Genomic DNA, 26,774 nt, shown 5'->3' with positions numbered 1-26,774 from the left:
CCTAACATGATATACATGCATATACTGTATTACTACAAATGAGGAGTCTTTTCAAAAGGGCTTATTTCTCTATGAAAACCATACAAAAATAAGCCCTTTTGAAAAGACACTCCTCAAATGGTTTATCAAACGAACGCTCACGTACGTGGTACGTAGTACGTATCGATGTACTCGTTCTTTACGTACATTATTATGTTCAGCAGCAGTAGGTGTTTAGGGGTATTTAGGCTGAAAGGAAAGCTCTTCAATCGCCCGTATGAAAGAACCGTACAGATAAAAGCATAAAAAACGTTAAATTCACAAGTGTCTTTCCTGTGGACAATATTGACATGGAGTTAACTATATTAGTTACATAGATTTTAATAAGGCTTTCATACAGTTTTTATAAAAAAGAAGTTTCGAACATGTTTATTACTCTGCTATAAGTCCAACAAGAAAATTATTTTAAAGTGTATTTAATTTATTACGTCCAGAAAAGACTAATAACGCTAACTCGTACCAAACAAGTTTTAGACTTACACTTAATAACTCTAAAAATTGTATAATTTCTATTTTTTGAACCAGTAGTATTAAGTTACGTGATCGGTACATAAGTATATCTGCAGGTGATATCATTAGGGCGTGATGTGGTGAGCAAAGAGATATATTTGGTTACCTACTTTAACATTGTAACAGACTGTAAACCTATTAACATAGCAAGTTACTACTTCACATTTACCACATTTATTCACATTCCTTTGCCCGTTTGAGCCGAGAGCATGTGGGAGCGTAGGGCGGGGTCGTTTTATGTCCACTATCAACTGTTGAAATATAAGCGCCAACCGAAAGTGCAATCCAAATAGTCCTGAATATATTGACCCAGATTAAAAGGGTAATACTTCTATGTATCGAACTTAGGGCATTCCGTTTTCATGTGTCTAAGAGCGAAGTTACACCTGTTCCAAGCAGAGCGTCCAAAGTGAACATCAATCAGTCTCAAATCATCCATCAACCGCCACCAACTGCGGTAAATGTGTCTGAATATATCCCAAGTAACGGTGCTTAAGACTCGATTACATAAGTACCTACGCAGAGCATAATGATCTATCCCTTTCGCACTAAGAAAGGCCGATATATGCCTATCTCCGTGGCAAAGAACAATTCTTGGCGACTCATTGTGCATTACCAGTATTGCCACTGAATACCCTGCTGAAATGATTGTTGTCCTAGTTAAATAGTATTTTGGGTTTACTTATGGAGCGGGATTTAACGGCATTTTTTATTTTATTTTGGGTTTGACATAATATGGTCACCTATCTAACAGTTAGCCATGTATACACAATAAAGAACGAGTACGTTCTGTTCCCAGTTTGCTGGTACCTTGGCGGGATTTGGCTGTACGTAGTTATGAAAACGAATTATCTAGTGACAGTGACACGCATTTAGTAGTGAGGTTTAACACCGTAACAGCTTCGGGAGCAGGGTGTTTTACAATTACAATCAACCGAAATGCATTATTAAACCATGGTTATTAAAAAAGAATGAATTAATTTCCTGTAAAATACTTACTGTACTGTAAAAACGTAAGAATGTTACATTTAATAAATGAATAGTTGGTAGTGACCCTGCCTGTGAAGCCGATGGTCCTGGGTTCGAATCCCGGTAAGGGCATTTATTTGTGTGATGAGCACAGATATTTGTTCCTGAGTCATGGGTGTTTTCTATGTATTATAAGTATTTATGTATTATATAGGTATATATCGTTGTCTGAGTACCCATAACAACAGCCTTCTTGGGCTTACCGTGGGACTTAGGCAATCTGTGTAAGAATGTCCTATAAAAATATTTTATTATATATATATAATTATAAAACTAAGAAAAGCTACGGTGGCATAAGTAGAATATAGTTATTTGTTATACAAGGGTGCAAAGTTGTATTTTACCCGCGAGTGTAGAATTGAAACACGAGCAAACGAAAGGATTCTATAGGTGAACCACGAGCGAAGCGAGTGGTTCTAAAATAGAATCCTGAGCGTAGCGAGTGTTTCAACACACGAGAAGTAAAATACATTTGCGCCCGTGTGTAACACAAAACTTTTCACCTCACTATAGCGAGGAAAGTGCAACATCCACAGGCGTTAGATCATCTTCATCACTGGAATCACTCATTTCTTTACGATATTATAACAGAAAACTCTGGAAGTTGTGTATTTTTACGCGAGTCGGTGAGAAAAGGTTTTAAGTAAAAAAATTGTTGACAATGTTGACATTTCTGATGTATGAAATGTCAACGATGCGTTTTGAAATTGCATCGACTCAACTTGTGCGTTCAGAATTATATTTAACATCATTATAAAAAAACAAACGTTTCTTATGGAATTTTCAGGTTTATGACTTAAAATCATTAAATAAAGCTAAATTTGGTATTTTTTATTAGATTCTCAAACCATTTATTTAATGATAATTAATATCGAACGAACCATTATCATGAGCGTTTTACGTTTTGTTATCTGTCAAGCTACTTAAACACGCTCCATCCAAGGTCAAATTACTTTCCCCACTAGTGGATAAAACGCGTTTTTCCCCGCTTGTATTGAAGGATAAACGACAACTTTCCGAGCTAGTGAGGGGAAAAATAATTATATATTTCATTCTCGTCTTCCTACACTTAAATATGGTTTAAGTGGATAAAGTTATACCAAGCTAAGTTGGCAGCGATTTTGATAGCCCAGACTGCACAAGTGTTATTTAAACGTCATAATTTCATAGAAGTTTGACGTTTAAAATAACCCTTGCACAGTCTGGGCTATTTTTTTTTTTAAATCTTTATTGCACAAAAGAAAATACAATCGTACAAAAGGCGGACTTAATGCTATGAGGCATTCTCTACCAGTCAACCTTCGGGCAAAGCAGATAATTTGTAGGCGGTGCAACATAGTGATTACATATATACAAGTATAGTTAAATAATATAGGCATAGACATACATACATATATCTGTATATATAATATTCATATAAATACATACAATATACATACATACAAATACATAAGATATCAGATGAAACTTTCAAAACAGAAACACTAAGAATTCATCGTTCTGCCAGCAAAGTACTCACGTAAGGATTTTTTAAATGCAAATCTGTCTAATTTTAACAGGGAGACTATTCCAAAGGCGAGCTGCCTGAATAGAGAAAGAATAGGACATGAAACCTGTTCGGTGAAATGGTATGGACAAAGAAAGGTTGCCAGTAGAGCGAAGTTGACGGACACGAGAAACACCATAGTAGTTGAAGAAAGATTTGAGATATTCGGGAGATTGGGGATCATTAATAACAGAAAAGAGGGTGCAAAGCATGCGAATATTTCGACGAACACGTATAGGAAACCAGCCGAGTTTAGAGCGGAAAGAGGAGACATGGTCGTATTTACGAAGACAGAAAATGAAACGAATGCAGTTATTTAGTAAACGATCTGACTTGTTCAAGAGCTCTTCATTTAAGTCTGGATAACACACATCACCGTAGTCAATTATGGGTAGGATTAATGTCTGTGCTAATAATAGTTTTGTTTTAACGGGTAAAAAGTGTTTAAGTCTGTTAAGGGCATGTAGAGATCCAGTGACTTTTCGGCAAATTTCAGCTATCTGTATCTTCCGACTCAGGGTGCTGTCTAAATAGACGCCTAGGTCTTTTACACTCTGGCTGTAAGGAATCGGAGTGCCATTAAAATATACGGGGGGTGTAGGATCTATTTTCGCGAGCTGGCGTTCGCTACCTATGACAATGGCCTGACACTTAGACGGATTAACAAACAGACCGAACTTCTCAGACCATCGCTGGATATGTAAGAGGTCTAGATTTAATTTGTCAACAGTAGCAGCTAGGTCAGTAACGCTACAATGGTCATAGAGTTGCAGGTCTAGGTGCGGCTATCAAAATCGCTGCCAACGTGTCAAGTTGGTTTGGTTTAACTCTACCTATTTAATTGATAGTGCAACTGAGAATCAACGCCGCAATATTACGCAAACAATGCGTTAACTTCGTTATCACAAACTGTATCAAATCATGAATATTTACATATAACACATTAATATAATTAGGTATAAGTCCTATAATTATGACCTCATAACATACGTAATTATTCTTAGATATATTTATTTAGTCTCTGACTATTATCTTAATTTAAAATTCATGGTTTGATCTGTGATATGTCAGTAAATTAAATTTAAATAAAACGCATCCTCATTACTTTCGAGGTTTTATACCGTTCAGTTGATAAATCACCTGTAACAGTAAAAAAATATTTCAGATAAAAAATTAATTGACAGAATTAGAATGATACCTATAAATAATAAAGGAACTAGGTCCACTTACATATAGAAACTCCAGTTATGTCGTTTTTTAATTAATTAAAGTCAGAACAACCTTACCCAGTCTGAGGGTATTCTCAAACAACTGCCTCTTTTTACAAGCCCAGGCACATTGATAAAGCATTAAAATTATTTTAACAAAATTAGTAAGAAGATATCTTACGCTCCGAAGACTTTTTTTTTAATTTTAAAAGACAGCTCCTTGTCATTTGTCGAGATACATTTCACCTCGTAATGTGCGTCTGGCCTCCTAAAACACCATTATCTTGATTCGCTTTACTCCCCCTATTTTAATACATCACTGCTTCTTTTGGGTCGGCCCTTTCCGAGTAGTTTATTCGCATCCATTCTTTATGCGCGTTAGTAAACCCCTTTTCATTTATTTTACTATTTAATTCGTGTATCTTTCTGAAACAAATGTTGTTTTGCTAATTAAATAGTCGTACCTACACGGGATTCTCAGGCTTTATGGAGGTAAAATTGCTTCACATTTTTTTATATATTTTGCAAGTTGAGTGGCAGCTAACGGATTCACCAATGTGGGAGTGCGATAAGTTGATGGCAGGAACAGAATAGAACGCCCGAGTCGTGTTGAATACAAGGTTTAATAATCACATTGTACATTGTCTTGATGTATACAATAATTATTAGTTTTTAATCATCTAAAAATGCACGTTATTAAATCTCCTTTTTTTTCTGTCTACATGACAGCTTAGTGTTGCCGTGGTTATATATTGTTTCTTTTAAAAATAAAGGAATGTCTCCTTTAAGTAAAATGAGCCAGCTTAAGGATTTAAGGTAGTTTCATCCAGGGCCCGACTTATCTTTCCACACTGTATACACTTTATCAAATCAAATAAAAGGTAAATGTGAAGTGCATATAATTACAGGGTGGCAAAATAACAGGTAGACACTTTAGTTTTTTAACTTTATTCTATGAAATAAATAAAATATTAAGTATTCCTTGTTAAATACAGTATTTACGGCCGGCAGTTAAACATGGAAAATAATGTCAGACATATGTCCACCTCTAGCAGCACGGCAGATGTGAACCCTTTTCATCACATATCCTGCGTTATCTCAGTCACTGTGTCTTGAATATTTTGTTTTAATTGCTGAAGGTTTATTGGCCTGTTAGCATAGACACGTCCCTTTAGATAGGCCCACAGAAAAAAGTCAGGAGCGGTTAAATCAGGCGATCTTGGGGGCCAATCAATGTCACCGTTTCTCGAATTTTCCGCAATTTTCTTAGTTTCCGCAATACATGATTGGGTTGAGTAAAAAGTTTTAATAATTAAAACACGTTGCTCCGCCCTAAAACGCTCCATAACAAATTTTCTGTATCTAACACAAAGTAATTTTCATGCAACAACTGTTATAATTATTTACCGTCAGAACAAAATGGCGGTAAAAAAAGCTGTATACCTCCAAGTTGGCCACCCTGTAGTATGAATCGTAATGTTTATAAGTACCTATGGATATACCGAATAGGTACCAAAGCAAAATAAAGTACCTACAAACAAAAGTTTCGTTAGTGGTTACGCAAAAAACTTTCCTTCTATTCGCTAAACGAGTAATTTCGGCGTCCTCCAAAAGTTATCAACCGAGGAGTATTTATTACCCTGTCTAATAGTTTTTAGATAACTTTATTGTTGTTTATAGTGAACGCCATTTTGGATTTCACGGGCCTATAAATCTCGGTCTTTTAGCTCATTTAGCTCATTTTAGCTTTTAGGTCATTTGGCTTGCGTGGGGATATAGATCCAACACGTAGAGGCCCTTTGAAGAGCTTTAATGTCATGTAGAACGCCTGCTGGACAGTGAACGACATTATTGTTATTGTATTTTGTATCGTAAGCTATTTAAAAAAAAGGTCCACACCCGCCGTTCTGATGTCACGTCAGCTGCTGACTATACCAATAACCGAAAGTTAATAAGCTACTTAACAAGCTTTTGGTTAAATACAATTAGTACATACATTAATGGTAAACCGTTAACTATCATTAAATTGTAACGGCCGTTTCTATTACATTTGAAATTGCTATCGATGCATCAAAATGAGTGTTACTAGGCTGCAGGCTTTTTACACCTGGGTCAGAAACGTTGGACGTTCCGTTTTTTTATTTATTTTACCTATTACATAAATAAAATCATAAGATTACGACACAAGTGCGAAAAATTGGAAATTAGAAACGAGTGGCGATAAATTAAAACACGACCGAAGGGAGTGTTTTAAATCGACACGAGTTGCGAATTACCAAAGATAGATATAACTCCGTAATAGACGGATACAGTCTAAGGAAAAAACGTGCCTCGAAAATCAAGAAAATTTGATTCTCGTTCAGAGGGCGCTACTAGCTTTGGCCTACTGTCGTATAGATGGCGTTGACGGTTTCGTTTGTTATTTAACAATTTTAACGCATATCAGTGGCAGAACATGGGTCAAAATCATAAAAATAATTAATGCAAATAAAAAAATCATTTATCCATAATTAAATACATTTTATCGTATTTTGTGTGTCGACAGATGGCAGTGAATTTACTGGGGTTACAAAATTTACTATGACAGTACCGCTCTAGTATAAGTTACTCTATGGAATTACCTATTCGCACATGTATCGTACAACGTTTTACAGTACATTATGGCCCTTTAAGTTTTCGACATAGTTACGTATTGTGCTAATTATCGCACTAGTGCGGTAAAGTAGCACCATTTGTATTGTAAAATATATTTATAAATATAACTATAATCTTAGCAAATTGCATGAAGGTCAGGAAAACTTTACTAAAGTTATCGTGGAGCAGTCTATCCAAAAATAAATAAAAAACTTCAAAATGCACGGACGGACGGACGGACGGTGTGTTCCACGTTAAATGTAAAAACTTCGGTTCGTTTCGCTCGCTCGTTCGATTTTTAAGTTGTATTACTACAAAATTTATGCCACGGCGTATGCCACGACATTTGTCAAGGCATTGATTTTAGGTAGCCCTAAATTAAACAAACATTTAAATGTTAAATAAATAAAGCAAATTAATTTATATGAGAGGGATAGAGTCTGACTAATAATTGGAAAACAACAATGCAATAGAGTTAAGTAGAGCTGCGTTCTCGAGTGTAGATATGGAAACATAAGTGGCGAGTTGGCTATATGTTTAAAGTCCAGTGACACCTCTCTATCCTCAGTCCTCGCACCGGTGCTGCCCTTGAGCTAGCCTAGATGTTGCTTTTTGTGAGGGCCCATCTTGTGAGTTTTATTAGGCAGGCGTCCGGTTTTATATCCCAGTATTTAGTCCATCACTTTCACCCAATAGCCTATTTCATTTTAACTAGATTCCATCAGCTCGCAATTATATTTTGTCACTTCATTCTTCAGATATAATTTTATATTAACCATGTAGTTTCCCTATCCTTAATCCTTTGGTAAAATACATTTCAAGGTTAATTTTAAAGGATGATTTTGGATGGATTTCAGTTCATGTGAAGGGGTGGTTCATTGCTTACGTACAGGAAAAGATAGTTATTCTTATGATTCTTAATTTTTGTGAATTACTTTGTTATGGCACGTATTGTGCTAATTATCGCACTCGCCATATTATTCATAATTTTGGTATTGTATTGTAATTAAAATAATTGTTTTGTAACTATTATACTTAAAAGGTTTAGACCGTAAAAAAATAAGATTGAGGCAACTAATTATTGTTAACATGATAGAATGTTGATTGTAATTGTACTGAATAATTATTCGAGCAACGTCATATTTTAGTTAATTATCATTGTTATCACCACCCTTCATATTGAATCGGGTTGCCCTACCGATTAAATCTTGCCATTATTTATTTCGTCAGTAATTCTTATGGCAAGTGTATAAGTATATGTAATTCTATTATAAGTGTTCAGAAAATTCTTTGTCGCAGTAATCCTAATTGAAAGTAAATACTCTTTAGTTATCTCATTTAATTCCATTTACCAACGCGGCGACCTGAAAAGTGCACGTTTATTATTATTACTCGATCTTACCATTTGTACGAAAAGTAAGTTCACTTCGCAGTAAAAAGAGTTTATTTTACTTCTTTACTTCTATTTCAGTAACTACGTAAAGGTAAACAGTACGTGTGGGCAGAAAATGTCATGATTTGCTATTACAAACTAGATAAATATTCGTAGCGTATTTTAATACAAAAATAATATATCTTGTAGTATAACAGTATTGTTTAAAGTATATTATGAAAAAAGGGTATATTTTTTATACAAAAACAGTTGGCAATATGATGTTGTAGATTATGATGTGGTTGTTACAGTTGATTAAATATTTAATTACCCACTTAAAAATAGGGTCATAACATATATATCGGGTGGAACAGAATGAGGGACTTTTATGCAAACGGGGAATTGTTTAGGCTACGTACTTCATTTTTCACTTATTAATCACGTTAATATTTCTAACCGCTTTTGAGATACAGTTTGTTAAACATTATTTAGTGCAAAAGTCTGTATGTTTTAACCCTAGCAAGTAGATCCTATGAATGACATGATGTGTCAATTTAAAATGTAAATAAGTTCGTAGGGTTGCCACTCATCATCTTCCTCGCGTTATCCCGGCATTTTTGCCACGGCTCATGGGAACCTGGGGTCCGCTTGACAACTAATCCTAAGAATTTACGTAGGCCCTAGTTTTTACGAAAGCAACTGCCATCTAACCTTCCAACCCAGAAGGGGAACTAGGCCTTGTTAGGATTAGTCCGGTTTCCTCACGATGTTTTCCTTCACCGAAAAGCGACTGGTAAATATCAAATGATATTTCGTACATAAGTCCCGAAAAACTCATTGGTACGAGCCGGGGTTTGAACCCGCGACCTCCAGATGCTAGGCCACCAGCGCTTCCACTGCGCTTCCACATTGCCACTGACAAGCAGAAAAAAAACGGCCAAGAGCATGTCGGGCCATGCTCAGTGTAGGGTTCTGTAGTTATCCGTCCGTCACATTAGGTAGCTTTTAAATAAAGGCTATTAAATGGTAAGTATCATGTACATAACAAGTAAAAAGGATTACCCTCGCTGCGTTTTGTATGTACGTCATTTCACTAAGAAGGAATGAATTTTTGCGATAACTCAAAAACGCATTAATTGATCATATTGGCTATAATTTTCATTTAATGTCTGTATTAACTTCTACTTTCAACATTTCTTCCATATGTTTTGGACCCACGGTTCAAGAGTTAGACGGGGGGGGACCATTTTTTTTTGTCGGAGCCATTATTTCCGAAAATATTCGTTTTGAAAGACCTATTCACACCGTAGGGTTGAAGCTAAAAAAATTCATGCCCACTTCATGCCATGCGTCGGGGAGGTTCCCCAAAAAAGATGTTTTTCAAGTTTTTATTGTATCACTTTGTCCGCATAGTTGATTTATATATTCATGCCCAGCTTTCTAGCACGAAAGGTCACGGAGCAAAGCTTCGGGCGGGCGGACGGACGGACAGACAGACGGACATGGCCACACTATAAGGGTTCCTAGTTGACTACGGAAGCACGGCAGCACGACCAAAACATTATCTAATTAACCCCATGATATAACTACGTGTATTTTTTATATAAGAACATATATGTTCATACGTTTATAACTTAATTATTTTTTATTAATAATCAATTGACTAAATCTAATATTTGTGGCTTTTTATTAAGTAATAAAAAAAGTAAAATAATTTTATTGTACTTTTAAAGACAAGTACTTATTGACACTGAAATAACACAAAAACTTGTTTTTAGTGCAAGATTGATACAAAACATACATAAGCATTAGTATTTCCTTGAAATTAAATGTAAATTTGCATTAACGGAAAGAGTAATTTAGCCACGAAAGATGTAGCTGAATATGTTATAATACCATTATTAAGCACGAAACCTTTTACGAATGACATTTAATTAAATCAAGATGTCGTCCTTGCTCTAGTCATTAATCATCGTCTGACCATTATCAACCCTGCCATTCCTTCTGAAGGTGTATTTTGTTGTGTAGCTGTAGATATGTTCCTCGACTTTTGATTGCAGCCATGACCTTCAAGAAACCGTATTATTGATGGACCGGTAGTACCGTCGCGCAGTCTGCTTCGCTCCATGTTTCCCATGACATAATGAATGCGCGCCCGCTTACCGCTACGCACTTGTTTCCTGCATTCCAGAACGTTTCGTTTCTGACAAAATTTACATCTTAATTACCTCTTCCGCCTTTGAAATATTTTTATCCCCACTAAACAATTACAATATTTACAATTTCTAATTTTAGTATTCTGCGGTAAAAAACCTTATTTAAATTACTTTTCGAGTTAATTTTAACTGTTTCGAGGTTAAAGAGTTTATTAATATGCATTGCTTAAATAACTTTCTGTTTTGGTGAACTCCTTAAGACGTGGGTTAAACGCAAATTAGTTTACCAGTCTGATGATTCCTGGAGATGTTTAATCCGACTGAAGAATCGATTGGCTTTGAAATAATTTATTCATTTTAAGTGCGCGCCTGACGCCAGATTTAGCAAATCACTGGAGTTTTCTTGGAAACTGGAAAACTTGTTCAACTCGTAACATTTATCGCAAGGGCGTGCCCAACTAAAGCATAAGAGAATTGATCCACTTGTAATTCATCTGTAACTCAGTTCCGCTAGTAAAAACTGCTAGGTATTTATCTTCCAACTTTGCTTTTTCTAACGTATATAGCTAGCATGTAGTTACGTAAGAAAAGAAACCATTGTGAAACCAATGTGTTGAATGATTACCTAAAACTTGTGTGTGGGTATATACATATATGAATAACTATGAACAACACAAAATGCGTAAGCTATGCGTAGTCCATTACTGTAATCTATCAATCCTTTGAACGCTATCTTTTAAAAAACTCCTTATAATTTGAATCATGACATGGCTATTTGAAGTAAGTTGATTTTTAGCGAGATTAAGAAAAGAAACTGCCAGTCGAAATATTCTTTAACAGAATCGGTACTCTCCAAATACATGTGTTACAGGAAGATGATTGTATTGAAGGAGCACCCATTCGATTTGTCCCTATAAACAGGTTTATTACGTTGCTTACGCTTTTGACGACAGAGCACGTGGCAAATAGGATTTTGCAATTTGCATAACGTTTTTCCAGCATCACGATTGAAGTAAGAAGTACTTGCGCTGTCGCATTAATTGTGTTTAACTTAGCTTTACTTTCGATGTTTTCTGCTCGGTTTAAGAGTCTACTAATTACAACTGTAGCTATTAAGTTTGGCTGGGCAGGCACGTTAATGTTTGATTAAGTACTTGTTAAATATAGCGTTTGTATTTAGAGGTTTGACGTTACATCACCGACTTTGAAAGCAATTTCCTTGAAATTTACATGCAATTTATCGCTGAAAATTGACGGGGGGTAAGAAGATTTTCGGTGCGGGGGCCAAATTTAATTTATTATTTTATACATGGGGAAGGAACGCTTTCTCGTAAATTTACTCGCATTAGGTAAATATAACTGTAGAGTTTTCGATAAATATTCCTTTTTTACCCCTAAAACATAATTGCAAAATTTAAAACCCCAAGAGAACATTTATGTGAATACAAATAAAGTATACAAGTAGACCATGCTTTTAAAATTTATTTATGAATATGGATGGATAAAGGCAGGTATTTCTTATGGTTGGTATGGTTCTCATAATATGGTTAAAATTTGGTAGTTACTTGTTTTTACAATGTTTTGTGTTTGTAGTAGGTTATAGTTAGGTAATATATGTATGTATGAGTCACCGACATTGATAAGGTTGGCTCAGTTGAACAATGAAAATATAGAACTCACTGCTTCTGCAAAATTAGTTATTTATGGAGTATTGTAAACCACATATAATAATATAAACATAAATAAATATAAATATTATGGGACAATCTTACTAAGATCGACCTAGTTCCACAGTAAGCTCAATAAGGCTTGTGTTGGTGTAAGACTGGACGACGATCACTACATCTTATAAAACAAGGTTCCATGCCGCATTTTGTTTGTTTGTATGTCTGTATGTTCGTGATAAACTCAAATACCTACTACTGAATGGATTTTCATGCGGTATTCACCTATCAATAGAGTGATTCTTGAGAAAGGTTTAAGTGTATAGGTAATTTGTTAACCAGTGCGACGCCGGAGCGGGCAGCTAGTATATATATATACATAGAAAATATCCATATATATATATATATATATCCATAAGTCAGGAACAAATATCTGTGATGAACACACAAATAAATATATTATTATTGCACCACATATAAATAAAACAAATTCAAAACAGATTTATAATGTAAATAAAGGTAGCAACAGGCAGTCTTATCGCTGTAAGCGATTTCTCAAGTGGAGTAAAGTGATTCAAGTGATATACCTACATCACATTATATAAAAAGATTTTCCATAATGTCAATATCCATAAAGGGCAATACCCAGGAAAAGGGAAAAGGGCCCCTTACCTCATAACGTCAATGTTCTTAACTACTTAAGTTGCAAAGTATGAATACATTTTTTCTATCTCTCTATCACACACACCTTATGTGAAGAAATTATTCCCTCGTGCCAGAGAAAGAATTCCCAAAGAATCCGAAACATGTCGCCAAAAGTGACTATAAATAATAGTGAGTGAAACCGTACTGATCTAAATATTTAGAAATTATTCCCTTAATCATAAAAAAACACCAAAAGCTCGTATTAACTAAATAGGATAAACTATCCGGCCAATTCGAACAACGATCTAGATATCAACTAGATATTAAACAGAAACGATAACGAGATATTTAAGAAAGTCGTGTCAAATTTGATATTTACGCATTTTACGCGATTCCGAATGTCCTCTTGAACAATCTCTTTAAGATTTGCTTAAGATAAGTATAACTTAGACATCCAATGGATATAATGGATATCCCAAAACGTCACAATAATTGTAGCGTGAAATGGCAATTGGTTTTTCAAATCGAACTACCAATGGTAAATAAGTAGTTGAGAACTAAATTATAACGTATCTATTTGATCTCGTATTGTTCTCGTATCTAGTAATTATCACGTTGTTAGAATTGACCGGTAGGTATGTGTTTGATATACTCCGCGTTGCCACAAGTGAGACTAACTCAAAAGCCGGTAGTAATCAATCAGAACACAATGTGTGCCACATCAGGCCACATGTTTCATTGCGGACAACCATAAACCACGTATTCCTTTACGCAGCCCATTTTATTACTTCCTAGAAACGGAGAAAATACTGTTACATTTCAGCTTCAACCATAATAAAATTGATTGCCTTGTTGTTGCTAAACTATTACTTTAACCAAAAAAAAAACATCATATCGTATTTTTAGGATCTCGATAAATACGAGTTGGTCTGAAGGTAGCTAACAATTTCCCGGCTCTGCTTATTCCATTTGAATATTATTTATACCATTGAGAGGGATCTTTCAGTAACTACTGTTGAAGTCGTATAAAATCATTTTTTTAGAAAACGATTAGGTTTTCTTTTCAATATTTTTTTATTATTCAACGTTCGAGTTCGATATTATAATTATTATAATTAGGTATAATCATAGTGCTTATTGCGAATCTGGATCGTTTTTTACGTCTAAATCGTTTTGATTAAATTAATATAATCATGACTCAATAAATCGTCAGTCCGCTTGGCAACTAATCCTGAGAATTGGCAAAGGTATTAGTTTTTAGGGTTCCGTACCTCAAAGGGAAAAAACGGAACCCTTATAGGATCACTCGTGCGTCTGTCTGCCTGTCTGTCTGTCTGTCTGTCCGTCTGTCACAGCCTATTTTCTCCGAAAGTACTGGACCCATTAACTTGAAATTTAGTATACATATGTAAGTTTGTGACCCAAAGAGGTGCATTTTAAACATGGGGGCCACTTTTGGGGGATAAATGAGAAAATTAAAAAAAATAGTTTTTCAAACTATATCGTGTAAAAGATCTAACTGTATCAAATAAAAGAGCTAATTGTGAGAATCTCAAATATATTTTTCTTATAATTTTAGGATAAACAGTTTAGAAGTTATTCAAGAAAGAAATAGGCAAAAAATGAGCATTCCCCCCCCCCCATTATCTCCGAAACTACTGGGTCTAAAATTTTGAAAAAAATACGCAAAATAGATCTTTACCTATAGATTACAGGAAAACCTATTAGAAATGTGCAATCTAGCGTGAGCCGGACTTAATTACTTAGTTTTTGTTCACTCACGTTTCACATTAAAAAAAAAAAAAAACATTTTTTAAATTGTGTAATGTACGGAACCCGTGGAACGCGAGTCCGACTCGCACTTGGCCGGTTTTTACGATAGCGACTGCCATCTGACCTTCTAACCCAGCGGGTGAACTAGACCTTATTGGGATTAGTCCGGTTTCCTCACGATGTTCTCTTTTGTACGAAATATCAAATTTAATAAATTCCGAAAAACTTATTGTTTGGTACGAGCCGGGGTTGCTTTTTTAGGGTTCCGTACCTCAAAAGAAAAAACCGGAACCCTTATTAGGATCACTCGTGCGTCTGTCTGTCTGTCTGTCACAGTATATTTTCTCCGAAACTACTAGACCAATTAAGTTGGAATTTGGTACACATATGTAAGTTTGTGACCCGAAGACTGACATGTAACGTAAAGAAATGAATTTTAAACATGGCGACCACTTTTGGGGGGTAAATGAGAAAATTAAAAAATAAACATTTAAAACTTTCGCGTTTTGAACACATATTAAATGACATTTACAATCGGGTCTGTCGCGAGTTTATTTTGTTACCTTTATTTACCGACGTTTCGACACAGGTTTCACTGGTCGTGGTCGCAGATATATAACTGACGTCCCAGCAAAATGTCAAAACAGAGATTTGTGTGACGAAAAGTGTATAAAAAAGTTTGGGGTAGACATCACATTTTCAAACCACCCACTAATATAAGTACTCATTAATATTAATTATAATAAATAATGATTTATTTACTAAAGTAAACCTTTAGGCCCGTAATGCTACTATTATAAGTGAAAAGTCGCCAAAAATAGGGTTCAAGAGTAAATCGGCAATTTGGGCGGGCATCCTCGCGTCATTTGTTTTATGCACGGTGTTCAAGGCTCATAACACTCGACTCAAGGCGTAGACTTCCTGTGCATGCCCTTGCTAAGTGCTGTTTTATAACATACGAGTACCAGAGACACAATACAACGTCAGAACAATACGAATATTCGGCCGAATGTTCGGTTCAGATCTTACGGTTCATCTGTATCATTCTATTAAGGCGCTTCGCGCAGTTTTTGGCCAAAAACTGTTACTTTTTAGAGCTTATAACTTCTAAATGAGTCAACCAAAAATTATGAAAAAAATATATATGCATCTTCACTCTATGGACAATAATCGCAACATTTGACTTTTTTCCTGAAATTTGTAGTTTCACCGAAAAAAAAAATAACACGACAGGCCGTTTTGCGGCTAACTTTGATTATAACTTCTAAACGGCTTAATCGATTAAAATTATTTTTAAACTAACAAAAATGTTTTAACAGGTTCTACAAATGCAACATAGCTTTTCTTAATCAAAAAATATTTTCTTAAGAAATCGAACGTTTTTCCAAATTTCATGCGTATGCAGCCTGAAAATGGCGTGGCCGGCAGTCGTGTGCCAGCTTTGAGACGAGGAGGCTGTGTCGCTCGTCGCTCCGTGCCTTCCTTGCACTATGTTCGCTTATGCACAAGCAAAGTGCTATAATATCGGAGTTATTGTGGCCAAAGAATAAATAACTGCAGAGCGCTGATTTGGTTGCGACGCGCATTATCGAGCGCAACACGGTATTTTGCGGTCTATTACCATGAATGTAATGATAATATCCGTATATATTATACTATAATATACGTATGTTTGAGAAAACTTCATACGAAATAAATAAATAAATGTTTTCTAACCGACATATTATAATGTCATTCAAGTTTTACGTTTTGAATAATGTTCCATTCCATCTCGAAACAATAAATAATTGATTAAACATAAGCTACCTATTACCTATTACGTTGTATGTATAAATAGTACCTGTTAAAAAACATTGTTTTTGTAGTTTAAAAATAATTTTAATCGATTAAGAACTAGCAAAACGGCCTATCGTATTTTTATTTACGGAAAAACTTACTATTAAGTTTATTGTAGGTTTAGTTAAGTAGTAATTAGTGTTAAATAGTGTAATTGTAGTTATGTCTGTAAATTTTTCATGGGTGATCCTTGCCTGTTAAGAAACGTTTTATTATTTTATTATTATTTGTATCTCCTTCTGGATTTCAGTAATTATTTCATTGGGTCAACTTGGTGTATTATGTCTTCTAAATGGGTAAACAAAAAATAATGAAAAAAAAAATATGAATCTTCATTTATTGTTCAACAATTATAAAATTAAACTTATTTCCTGATATTTATAGTTTTACCGTAATAAAAATAATAAAACAGGCCATTTTGCGGCTAACTTTGGTTATTTTTACTAAACGGCTAAATCAATTAAAATTATTTTTAAACTAACAATAATGTTTTAATAGCCGACGGTCTTTCCACCGCGATACAACCGGCCGACGATTTGTTTTATTAACAATATTATCTAAACTACCATCTGACAAAGCATGAAATGGGATGCGATGACTGAAAAGATTTTTTTACATGTTCATTTTTTTTTTTTTTTTTTTTAATTTTTTTTCAAAAAAGTATAACACATTTTAAACTTATACAAGTTTCGCCAAACTTGCGTTTAACGGCGAAATGGTGCACTCATTTTCAATGTTAGTACCTTAATCTAAATTTAATGATTAACTTATATTACTAAGGTTAATACTTTTATATTACATTAACAGTGTAAGTTGTAGGTATATATGTTGTTGATATTCTTTAATAATTTATTTGTAGTTTTACATGTATGTAAAATGTATGTTTTTGGTGCCATAAAGCATATTTATTTATATACAATATTTACCTATCTTATATATTTAGTCATGCGTTGTACCCAATAGCAACTTCTTAATTTTTGATTTAAAGATGTTTCTACTAGCACACTCGTCTTCTATTGATAAATTGTTCATTATTCGCGGTGTGATATACTTGCGCGTCCTTTTACCATAGTAGTTGCTAGCGGTTGGTTCCACGTATTTACGACGTTTTAACCCCCTCGACGCTCGGGTGTATACTCGCGGAGTTTTGAATTCGGGATTTTTTAATTGATCAGTTGCTATTAAGTACTTAACTTTATCATGCACTGGCAGGATGTTCAATTTCTTAAATAAGATCGTGTAATCGTTACTACAGTTTGCTCTAGTTTTTTTGTCTATTATATTTTTTATCAATCGTAGTTGTAAGTTTAATATTTTATCCAAATAAGTTTTGAAGGTGCGTCCATAAGCTATTAACCCGTATCCAATAACAGCGTCAGCCAGTGCATGGTATAACATTCGTAATATTTTATTATTAACTATATTTTTTAAACTAATAATTTTACATAATGGCCATGTGACCATGTGACCAGCTGACGGTCCACCGAGATACATAATAAGTTTTCCTGTGATCTATGGTAAAGATCTATTTTGTGTATTTTTTTCAAAATTTTATACCCAGTAGTTTCGGAGATAAAGGGGGGAATGCTCATTTTTTGCCTATTTTCGTGAATAACTTCTAAACAATTTAAAAGTGCTTGTTGCTAGGCCTATTTGAATAAAGAATATATTGAATTGAATTGACTGTTTATCCTAAAATTATACAAAATATACATTTGAGATTCTCAAAATGAGCTCTTTCATTTGATATGTAACACGATATAGTTTGAAAAACTTTTTGTTTTAATTTTCTCTTTTACCCTCCAAAAGTGGCCCCCGTGTTTAAAATTAATTTGTTTATGTTACATGTCCGTCTTTGGGTCACAAACTTACATATATACACCAAATTTCAACTTAATTGGTTCAGTCGTTTCCGTGAAAATAGGCTGTGACAGACGGACAGACAGACAGACAGACGCACGAGTGATCCTATAAGGGTTCCGTTTTTTCCTTTTCAGGTACGGAATCCTAATAATGATGATATTCCCACGTAATGATTGAGAAAACTTCGAACTTCGAAAAATAACACATTTGTAGTAGTATATGAAGCTAGTAGGTACTTTAATTTTATAAGTTAACTATTAATGGCATTATTTATATTTATTTATTACGGATAAAAAAAACTGTATAAAATAAACGCACTGTACGCCTCAATTTAGTACATACCAAGCTTTAGCTATAAATCTTAATCCGTCGATTTGACTTAGGTATTTATTTGTAAGAAACAGATAAAACACAAATTAACTAATTGAGGCTTGTAAAGTATAATGCATAAGGGAATATATTTTTATTATAATCTACGACCTCCACTACACGCATGATCTACTCATACTCAAACAACAAAATATCTGCAAAAGATACACAAATACGAGGTATAGCGCCAAATGCCGCGCGCCTCTGGGCTGTAGGTTATTCTTTGAACCTCATTCCGCCATAAAATGGTACCGCGATTGCAAAGTCATCCCAGGGGAAGCTCTAACAGCGCAGCATAGACTGCTAGTAGCAGTCATGGAACTTCCGAAACCGGTTAGGACCCACGTAGACAAAACCGAGCGAATAAAATGGAAGAACATACACAGTGCCAAGGGTAACCAGTTCATTGACCGTATAAAAACCTATTTAAATCAAGATATTGAAGACAAAGAAAAGCCGGCGCACCAAAAGTGGACAGATTTTGAAGCGTATTGTCAGGAAAACGCAAGAAAGTTACTCGGCGTATCTAAAGGTGGCCTTGCTATGGCAAAAGACACTACATGGTGGAATAGCGATATCAAAGAATTAATCAACGCTAAGCGCGACGCGTTTAAACTATGGCAAAAATCTGGGTTAGAGGAAGACCGAGAGGGTTACAAAACGTTGAAAACCATAACAAAAACTGCAGTCGCACAAACAAGAGCAATGTCCAACCAAAAGTTTTATGAGAAATTAGAAAGCGCTCCTGATGAAACTTCCATATTCAAAATTGCTAAACAACGCCACAAATCATCACTGGATATCAAATACAATAAATACATAAAAGACGATCAAGGTAGATTACTGACAGATAACGTATCAATAAACCGTAGATGGAAACAATATTATGAAACACTCCTTAATGAAGAGTATGCTAGTGAGACACTACCCCAGCTACCACCTTCTGAGGGACCTATAGACTGTATATCACCGACAGAAATAAAACACGCATTACGTCAAATGAAGTACCACAAATCCGTCGGACCTGATAACGTTCCGGCTGACATCTGGAAAGTATTGGGAGAGGATTCATTGCCCTGGCTAGCAGATCTCTTCAATAGGATTTTGATACAGCGACAAATACCACACTCTTGGCGCAGGAGCTATCTTTGTCCCATATACAAAAATAAAGGCGACGTCGCTAATTGTAACAACTACAGGGGTATAAAGTTAACATCGCACACCCTAAAGCTGTGGGAAAGAGTCATTGGAGCACGGCTAACAGCGATTGCTAAAACCACAGAAAACCAGTTCGGCTTTACTGCAGGAAGATCTACCATAGAGGCTATACAGACTTTAAGAATACTTATGGACAAATACAAAATAAATAAGGAAAATCTGTATATGGTCTTTATTGACCTCGAAAAGGCATTCGATAGGGTCCCGAGAAAGCTGGTATGGCAGTCGCTCCGATCGCAGAAAGTGCCTGAAGTTTACATTGACTTGATCCGAGACATGTATCAGGATGTCACCACCCAGATCCGTAGCTCCGCCGGTATAACCCACCAGTTTAAAGTCGAAGTAGGAGTACACCAGGGATCGGCTTTGAGCCCATTATTATTTAACCTGAGTATGGATTACATCACAAGAAACATCCAAAAAGAGATCCCATGGAGTTTATTGTATGCAGACGACATAGTGCTGGTGGAGAACACCGCATCAGAGCTCCAAAAAGTTTTAGACGTATGGGTAGCTGAAATTGAAAAACACGGTCTGCGAGTGAGCCGCACCAAAACGGAGTTTATGGAATGCGACTTTGGCGGAACGGAAGAGGTTGGCTGCAACCTTGTAGTGGACGGAAATAAAATCCCAAAGGTGTCGCGTTTTAAATACCTCGGCTCTATGCTGACACATGACTCAAAAATCGACCTAGATGTGGACCATCGAATTAATACGGCTTGGCTTAAATGGAGAACGCTGTCCGGCGTTCTGTGTGATAGAAAAGTGCCAATAAAAACTAAGGGCAAAGTATATAAGGCGGCCGTCAGACCTACCATGACATATGGTTCCGAATGCTGGGCAACTTTGAGGAAGCACGAGCAAAAGCTCCACACAGCAGAGATGAAAATGCTCCGGTGGGCAGGAGGCGTGACGCGCTTAGATAAAGTGCGGAACGAATATGTAAGAGGTTCCTTCAAAGTTGCACCAATAGCCGAGAAGGTCAAGGAGGGGCGACTAAGATGGTACGGGCACGTCATGAGGCGAGACGATAGCCACCCCGTAAAAACAGTGCTGGACATTAATAGCACGCAGCGACCAAGAGGCAGAGGCAGACCGCCCTCCACTTGGTGGTACACCGTCGAGAGGGACCTAAAAACCCAGAATATCCCATTGTTGACAACCCAGGACAGACTGGCCTGGCGCAAGCGCACAAGAAGGCCCGACCCCAAATGAAGTTGGGATTAAGGGCAGGAAGAAGAAGAAGATTCCGCCGCAGTCGCCGCACCGAGACGAAATTCACGTACGATCGCAGTGAGCGGGGTGCGGGTACAGAGACGCTGAGACGCTCAAGGCCAAATCAGCGAGAATCGTCTTAAACCATTTGAAAATGCTTCAATTACATTAGCAGCTGAAGATGAATTGCTTCCTTGGTAATTCCCTAGAAACAAACTGGTCAAAAGACAAGGAACTCGCAAAAAACAATTCAACACTCCAAACAATCAATCATATTGTATTTTAATGATAATGGGGGACGTAACCAAATGGAAGAGAGTACTTGAAAAGTTCTGGAGGAGCTTACATTTTAAAGTGTTGCAACTAGAGAAATAATAAAAAATATTATAATATTAATTACGCACATTATTCAAGGTCTCCCATAGCTCGATGTATGCCGCCGACTTGCTGAGCTGACCAGTTACGCTCTCAGTATAAGTATTCTTCATTTATGCTTCAAATGACTCAGCCAGCCATCCAGTAATAGGTCACTTAAAAAAAAAACGCATCCACCTTTAATAATTCAAGTAAAAAACTTCGTACATTTCTAGTTTTCAAAGTGAAACACATAAAAGTATAAATACTAGGTATTATAGAGGTGCATGTAAAATTACTATATACCTAGTTCATGTTTTTTAGCGTTAGAAAGAACGTAAGCGATTTTGACGTACCTTTTTATTGAAAAACACGTTTGATTTGAGAAACACGTGTGAAAAATAAGTCATGGCAAATATGTAACAATTATAAATCATTTGACGACCGGTCTGGCTGGCCTAGTGGGTAGTGACCCTGCCTATGAAACCGAAGGTCCCGGGTTCGAATCCCGGTAAGGGCATTTATTTTTGTGTTGAATACCGATATTTGTTCCTTATTCATGGGTGTTTTCTAATGTATATAATTAAGTATGTATCTTTTTTATTTTAAAATCCGTAACTATTACTTATGAAAGCAAAAGAATGTACATGTTCGTATATAAATAAATAAAATTAATTAATTAATAAATACTTGGGGACAATCTTACACCGACCGACCTAGCCCCAAACTAAGCAAAGCTTGTACTATGGGATGTATATTTTATTTACTAATACTAATTACTATATTACTAATTACTATTGCTAATTAATATTACTAATATTACTAATTATTACTTTACTAATATATTAATATTATAAATGCGAAAGTCTGTCTGTCTGTCTGTGTGTTACCTCTTCATGCCCGATTCAGTTGAAATTTGACAAAAGCTAGTTAATTTCATAATTTGCTTTATAAATCTCATTTTATCATCATTAGCAGCATTTGTATATTCATTATTAGAAACTTATTAATTACATTCCTACGTTATTAAGAATAGCAAACAAGGCTAGGTGCCTTCAGTTTAAAAAACTATGACACAAATTTAGTTTCAGTATCAGTACAATACAAATATTCTTTATTGCTTAATATGAAAAAGAATATGACATACAAATTAAGCACTTAAACTATGGTAGATAACAGGCGGTCTTATAGCTAAAGAGCGATCTCTCCCTGACAACCTCACGTCCGTCAGTGAATATGACTCGAATTGAGATTTCGACGTTCAAAAATTTACAAAAATTGCGTAGGTATTGGAAAAAATTGTATGTTTAAAAAACCATGACACAAATTTAGTTTCAGTATCAGTACGTCAGTAAATATATCTCGAATTTAAGAAAATATTTCGACGTACATAAACATATCAAAAATTGCGTAGGTATTGAAATACATTGTATATTTACTTATACTGTGCAAAAAAATTTACTTCATAGTGTACTTTGAACTATTTCGCATTAAGGCTCATTTAGACGGTGCGCGAACTCCACGACGTTACATCGCGCACAATTGAGGTTACATCCAATTCAGCCGACCGACCACGTAGCTAGTGTTGGCCGAACGTTAATTGCAATTAACCAGTACAAATTGAACCGTAAACCGTAACGGTGTACTGGTTAATGCATGTTTAAAAAAATGCACTGCACTGCAAAAAATGAATTCACAAGGTGTGTGACATAAAATTTGTTATATTATTAAAGATCGACGAAACAATGTTCTTATTCAGTTTTTGTTTTACCCAATAAATCACCAGTCCCGCACCAAACTGATAGACTTTGCCACTGTCGCTCAGAGTAAAACAACCACATACTGCTCGATTTCTAATTAATCGTTCAATTTTCTATTCGCAAAAGCTGCTTTGTAACTTGTAACGCACAAGAAAAGTACACATTTTAATTCAGAACATTAGAAATATACGAGTATGACGCGGTCAAAGGGAACAGACAAAATGAAAAGATAAAATTCTCTCCGCCGGAAAGTAATGGATTTCATAACTCTGCAGAAACTGCACTTTCCGGTCTTCGCAACTTATCTGATGACTCAAAAGGGCTGATAATAAAAGTGATTGCCTGGTGTCATCGCCGGAGGATAAATGAGTTACGGATAACAAGGACGGATCACAGCAAAAAAGTCCTAAGTAGGTAAGTACATCAGCTTGATAGCCGAACTTGACGGACAAAAAAACAAGGACATATACGAGTATTAGGTACCTAGAAACTTAAACAACATTACATATCACAAATCTGCGATATGGGGATTTAATATCGACAAAAATATTTTTAGTATGCAAGTTAAACTTACACCGCACATGCACTGTCTACTTGCCATTGTAAAATTATTTATATATTTTGTGGTAGTGACATAACAAACGAAATGATTAATCTTCTACCATAAAAGACACACAAAACATTTTTCTTCAACACCAATCAATCGGCATCACACTTTTTATTTTCTCTGCGGCATATTTACAAAACAGCACAAACATTGAGTCCGTTTTTTTATCTCATCGAATGTGTATTTTTAGCAATTTGCTTTTTATATGTAACATATGGTTCCACATAATACCTACCAATTTCATCAAATGACATGCAAAAATCTTCCAATCAATTTGGTCGACTCGATTAACAGATCCCGACATGCTTGTCCCATGCACAGAAGTCCCTCAATTTGAGGCGTCGTGGGACTACTATCAATCAAGGATCCCGGAAGATTAATGACGTCACCCCGGATCTCAAAGTCCCGGGCTGAGTCGATAACAAACCTCGTAATTAATAGCGCTAATTAGGTTTGGGAAACAATGTTGATTAAAACTTTTAGACATGAGCTTATTGTAATTTATAGCAAACTATTTATTAACCACTGATACAATTTCATGAGTACAGTCAGCATTAAAAGTAGCGGATCAAACTACACGTCAAAAGTATCTTCATTACCTAATAGCTCAACTAAAATAAATATGTCTCTATATTATGTAGAATTAGTTTTGAAAGCGAACTGTAGAGATATATCTATAATTTGGATTAGTATTCCAGGATGGTAAATACTTTTGGCTCGTTGTTTCATCCGCTAGGTACTTCAATAGTAACTATTGATGATTACTATACGTAATACTGGAATGGAATCTAAAACGGGACTTACATTTATTATTATTTCACCTGAAGTTTCGAGCCTACTAGATACAAATGTCATATACATAGAATAAAAAAAAAACGGACAAGTGCGAGTCGGAATCGCCCATCGAGGGTTCCGTACTTTTTAGTATTTGTTGTTATAGCGGCAACAGAAATACCTACATCATCTGTGAAAATGTCAATTATCTAGCTATCACGGTTGATGAATACAACCTGGTGACAGACTGACGGACAGAGAGACAGACGGACAGATGAGTCATAGTAATAGGGTCCCGTTTTTACCCTTTGGGTATGGAACCCTAAAAATATGTAGTCTCTTGTAGAAAACATGTTGTACAAGCATATAAGTAATCATTTTATTACATAAGTCGAAAGAAAAGGAATATTTTTATGAGTATATGCGAATCAAGTTTCAAAGCCTCACGGCGCGATTAGGGAAATGAATTGGAGATTCACTAGATATGAAATAGTCTTTACTATTTCATATCTAGTGAATCTCCAATTTATGTGACGTTCCACGGCAAAAGGTGCCTTATGGCGGCTACTATTAATTGGAGCGGCGTTAATAATAGCGTAAGCGCCAACCGCCATATGGTACCTTTACCCGACTATTTCATATCTAGTGAATCTCTAATTCATTTCCTGAATCGCGCCGATCTTTGAGTATGTCCACGGGAGAAATGTGCATAACTCAGCTAACTACGCGGTATATGATACTGCACTTCATTAATTTCATTAATTCTGAGGTGATTATTAGTAAAAGCCTGGATTCGAAACCGGACCATGTAACGATTACTAACCATTATAATAATTAATTATGTTAGTACTTGTTCAGGAGCAAAATCGGACTGCTAAAGGATAGGCCTAAATCAGAGATTTAATGCGTATTAAAGGGCTTGCAAAGTCCCAATCCCAAACCCAATAAACCCATGAAAACCATATTCAGGTGAATACAAGTGAAAAGCTACGTTAACAGAGTAAAGTTTACCTGGGTCGTAGTGTAGCGGATCGGAGCCCTCATGTGCACGGGCCGATCACGGCCCATGGAGCACAATTCGTTTGATCTCGCCGGCTGCTCGCTAAGCGCTATTTATGTCCCAGCCCAAGGACACATGGCTGTGATGACGCGATTTACTCGACATAAGGCGTACAAATGCATTGAGACCCTTTCGGTAATGACTAAGTTTGGAATATGACGTAGTTTGATCGCAAATATTGCAAAAAAAATATTGTAATCATCAGACATTAGACTTGTTTCAAATATAGTGTATGAGTCTCTTTGATAATTGTTATCTTAACCGTTATTTGATATCTGCGTAGACATAAGTTTTTATTTAACTACAATAAATTTGACTACAATTGTTTACGAACTTGGGGAACAGAAATATTTCTCAATAAGATCAATGTCAAACATTACCTCATGCCTTATCTGTCCGTCTGTCTGTGCGTCTGTCTGTCCGTCTGTCTGTCCGTCTGTCTGTTCGTCTGTCTGTCCGTCTCTCTGTCCGTCTGTCTGTCACATTTGAAATTTTCACAGATGATATATTTCTGTTGCCGATATAACAACAAATACTAAAAAGTACGGAACCCTCGGCGGGCAAGTCCGACTCGCACTTGTCTGGTTTTTTTACTATTTCAGTTTATAACTCCGGATACTTTTTTGAAATGCGTCATCGATTCGGGGCAGTTTGTCGAGCTTTCATGACATTTTATGTCCACAGTACGATTGACGCATTCCATCTAACAATGATTGATCGACGAACTACAAACTGTATCAGATTCAGAAGTTTATCGATTTCGAATAAGTAAATGTCTGTTAAAACATTCACTGCCAGCGACCCGCCGCTAGGCGGGTTTTCTGTGCGTAGGCGCTTTTCGTTACAAACGGATAAAACTTTATCAAGGCTACGCTCGTAGCGCCTAGCTACGCGCTACACTACGCTCGTAGGCGCAGGTAGTGACCGTGAATTGATATATTAACATTTTTTATAAACATATTGCTAGTGACGTGTTGTGTTACGATTACATTAATGACGGATGGCCAGCTGGCGGTGTGGTAGCGCGTTGGAACGGTAATCGAAAAGGTGTGGGTTCGAATCCCACGTTAGGTACCAGTCTCACAGTTAATTTTTTAATTATGATAAACATATTGTGTATATACATAAATCATTTATTTGCT

At 35.8% G+C, this 26,774-nt stretch overlaps 1 protein-coding gene across 2 annotated transcripts in view; it reads left to right on the top strand.

Annotated features, from left to right (window-relative positions):
• LOC134756116 (dopamine receptor 2) overlaps positions 1–26,774 on the top strand; it is a 161,447-nt gene that overhangs the window by 83,243 nt on the left and 51,430 nt on the right. The gene's annotated exons all lie outside the window — the stretch shown is intronic.

Source organism: Cydia strobilella, chromosome 1 (assembly GCF_947568885.1).
Source record: "Cydia strobilella chromosome 1, ilCydStro3.1, whole genome shotgun sequence".
Taxonomy (NCBI): Eukaryota; Metazoa; Arthropoda; class Insecta; order Lepidoptera; family Tortricidae; genus Cydia; species Cydia strobilella.
Note: the sequence above shows the minus strand (reverse complement) of the source record. Positions and strands in the feature narration are given on the sequence as shown.